Source organism: Theropithecus gelada, chromosome X (assembly GCF_003255815.1).
Source record: "Theropithecus gelada isolate Dixy chromosome X, Tgel_1.0, whole genome shotgun sequence".
Classification (NCBI taxonomy): domain Eukaryota; kingdom Metazoa; phylum Chordata; class Mammalia; order Primates; family Cercopithecidae; genus Theropithecus; species Theropithecus gelada.
The window spans coordinates 79040069-79044461 of NC_037689.1; positions in this window are offsets into that span (position 1 = coordinate 79040069).

Here is a 4393-nt window from a genome sequence, read left to right on the forward strand (position 1 = left end):
GAATGACATTTGAACTGGATCTTAAAGAATGGGCAACATTTGGACTTGTAGAGATAGCAAGAGAAGAAACAGAAGGTATCACACCCAAGACAACACATGAGGAAAGCATGTGGCATATTAAGCAAACTGTTTTCTTGAATGCAAGATACATGAATATGAATTGTAAGAAACAAGACTGAGAGATAGGCTGGTATCAGATCATGGAAGGTCTTAAATGTCATATTTAAAAGTTTAAATTGTGTGACCTCTAATTATGCGACCTTGAGCAAGTTAACCTCCCTGTGTTCCAGTTTTCTCATCTGTAAAATGGGTATTATAGTACCTACTCTAGAGTATTATTGTGGGTATTAAATGAGATAATGCATGTCAAGCACTTAGGACAGTGCCTGGCACACAGTAGGCAACTTGTAAATGCTAGCTGTTGTTATTCTTATCTTAATTTACCTCCATTGTCAGGCTCTGTTTCCTAAACTGTAAAATGAGAAAGCTGGACTATATCAATTTACTTCCTAAATTCCCTAGACATCTTCAACACTATTTATCATCACCATCTTCTTGCTCCCTCCTGTACTATGCTATCCCCAAACCCAACCTCTAAGCTAGTGGAAATTTTATCATTTTGTAAAAAGAGAGTGAGGTTAGAAGAGGTGATTACAAGAACCTTGAATATTTCATCCAGATGATATAACTAAAAGTCTTTAGCTAAGAATCTGCAAGCTTCCTTTAGCATAATCACAATCCCAATTTGTTAAAGAATACAATCAATTTGGATAACAACAGACCCCAACAATATTTACAAACTATACATACATACATACATCTGATAAGGGGTTAATATCTAAAGTTTGTGAGGCACACAAAGAACTCAATAGGAAGAAAACAGGCCAATTTAAAAATGGGAAAAGGACCTGCATATATATTTCTCAAAAGAAGACATATAAATGGCAACAGGTATATGAAAAAATGGTCAACGTCAGTAATCATCAAAGGAAGTGCAAATTAAAATCACAATGAGCATGGACACAGGGAGGGAAACAACACACACTGGGGCCTGTCATGGGGGCCAGGGAGATGGAGAGCATCAGGCTAAATAGCTAATGCATGCCAGGCTTAATACCTAGGTGATGGGTTGAAAGGTGCAGCAAACCACCTTGGCACATGTTTACCTATGTAACAAACCTGTATGTCCTGCACATGTATCCCAGAACATAAGATAAAATGAAATTAAATTTAAAAGAAAACACAATAAACTATGACCTCATACCTGTTAGGATGGCTATTGTCAAAAAGATGAACTATAACAAGTGTTGGTGAGGATGTAGAGAAAAGGAAACACTTGCATGCTTTTGGTAGGAATGTAAATTAATACAGCCATTATTGACAATGGTATGAAGGTTCCTCAAAAACTTAAAAATGGAATTACCACATGATCCAGCAATCCCACTCACGGGATTATAGCCAAAGGAAATGAAATCAGTATGTTGAAGAGATATCTGCACTCCCACATTCATTGCAACATTATTCACAATAGCCAAGATATGGAATCAACCTAAGTGTCCATCAATTTTGTGTGTGTGTGTGTGTGTGTGTGTGTGTGTGTGTGTGTATAATGAAACATTATTCAACCTTAAAAATAAATTCTGTCATTTGCAACAACATGGATGAACCTGGAGGACATTATGCAACGTGAAATAAGCCAGGCACAGAAAGACAAATACTGCATGATCTCAGTTATATGTGGAATCTAAAAAAGCAGAACTCATACAAGCAGAGAGTAGAATGATAGTTCCCAGGAGCTGGGGGAGCGAGGGAATGGGGAGATGTTGGTCAAACGGTGCAAAATTTTAATTTAACAGGATAAATAAGTTCTAGAGATCTAATGTACTGCATGGTGACTATAGTTAATGATGCATACTTAATAATTGCCAAGAACATAGATCTTAAATGTTCTCATCACACCAAAAAAAAATGGGATAGATGAGAAAATGAAGGCATAGAGAGGAAAATGTCTTTTAAGGTCACATAGCTTGTTAGTGATAGAACCAATACTCGAACCCAGGTTTCCAATACTGTCCTTGTCCTTACCACCACAAATCACCACCATGATTACATCACTTAGAGCAGTGGTCTCCAACGTTTTTGGCACCAGGGACTGGTTTCATGGAAGACAATTTTTCCATGGACGGTGGCGGGGGATTGGGGGAATGGATTCAGGATGAAACTGTTCCACCTCAGATCATCAGACATTAGATTCTCATAAGAAGTGTGCAACCTACATGACTCACATGTGCAATTCACAATAGGGTTCTTGCTCCTGTGAGAATCTAATGCCACCACTAATCTAACAGGAGGCAGAGCTCACTCTCCCACTGCTCACTTCCTGCTGCATGGCCCAGTTTCTAACAAGCCACACATCTGTACCCTTCTGTGGCCTGGGAGTTGGGGACTCCTGATTTAGAGAGCTAGAAACCTGTTAATCTGCCCAGTTTCATTCAAAGAGGCAGACAGAAAATTGACAGCCCATTTGGCTCTCTGTAGAAATAATAATACGAAACAATAGAATGTTGTGGGAAACCAGTTAAAACCATAACAAAAAGTGAGACCTTACCTTATGTGAGAACATTCTGCCCTTCCCAATTTGCATGGAAAACTAAAGATAGAGCTGAGCTGTTTTTGTTGCAAATGAGTAAGAGGTAGAAAGATTCTGAATCTTTAGTTAAGATATATGGATTAATATTTTAAATGACTAAAGAATCTTTGCTACATCCAGAAAATGTTTCAAGACATTAGGAAAAACTGATCACACTTTGTGCTAATCTATTTGCACTCAGCACATTAGGCCTTGCACTAAAGTTGTGTTTTTTTTTTTTTTTTAATCTCACAGATTACTGCACTATAAGCTCCTTGAGGGCAAACAGAACATTTTTCTCATTTGAGTCCTCTTTGGGGTGAATTTGCCTTGGACTTTGCACATAATAAACACTGGATTAATAACCACTTGTTCTGTGAATTAATCAGCTTTTATTGGTTATAACTTAAACCAATGATTTTCATTGTTTTTCCTATTTTTGTTAAGTGAAATGGGAAGGCCATATTGCCCCCTCCTATAGTAAAAAATCATAGAGTAAAATTAAGTTTGTAAGTCTAAGTGGACAGTTAAAATCTCTAGCAACCCTCATTGGATGACATTTGTGACCTTTAAAAGTCTCTGCCCTTCATATACGCCATGGAATACTATGCAGCCATAAAAAAGAATGAGTTCACGTCCTTTGCCGGGTCATGGATGAAGCTGGAAACCACCATTCTCAGAAAACTAACAAAGAACAGAAAACCAAACACCGCATGTTCTCCCTCATAAGTGGGAGTTGAACACTGAGAATACATGGACACAGGGAGGGGAACATCACACCCCAGGGCCTGTTGGAGGGTGGAGGGCAAGAGAAGAGAGAGCATTAGGACAAGACCTAATGCATGTGGGGCTTAAAACATAGATGACAGGTTGACGGGTGCAGCAAATGTATACCATTATACATGTATACTTATGGCACATGTATACCTATGTAACACACCTGCACGTTCTGCACATGTATCCCAGAACTTAAAGTATGATAAAAATAAAATCTCTATCCCTTTCCGTTTATCTCTTTATGTAAGAACAAGAAACAAAGTTATATGGAAAAGTTTTTTTAATGAATATTTTTAATTGAAAGAGCTCTACCTGGTAACAATTTCAAGTAGTCCAAATGTTAATGATCATTTTTGGTGTTCACCTTAATAATAACAATTATTTATCACATTATTTGAAAAAAGTTGTTTCATGTAATCCTTATTACAATCCATTTTATAGCTGGTGAAACAGTTTCGGTTACTTTAAGGAGCTTGTCTAAGGTCATGAGTGATCTGAATCCCCAAGACTAACTGATAACAGAGCCAGTAACCTTCACTAACTATGTTATATTCCTCTCAAAGCCTTGTTTGAGGTTTTCTATACCTGAGGGAAAGCCACCATGTGGGGAAATTGGCCCTGAAAGAAATCATAAGGAATAATTTTTAAGGAAAACTTCATCCTCATTGTATTAAAAGGGATTGTAGCTTTAAATTATAAACAGTTCAAAAATCCTTGATTACATAAAAAGAGACCAATAGTTTTTTGTTCCAAAAGGATATTTACTAGAGATACTTAGTTTCTGATCTCATGCTCATTTTTCCAACACAGGGTACTCTTTGTACTTTTTGATTTGTACTGAGAATTGTTATTAATACTTTATCAGAAAATGACCTGTTTTTCCCCTGTAACTCTGTCATTCTAAATGAGTTCCTGCATTATTAAGTGTGTGTTTTAAAATTTGTCATTTGGTCCCAATTCTTCCTATTAGAGAAGCCATTTCTGGTT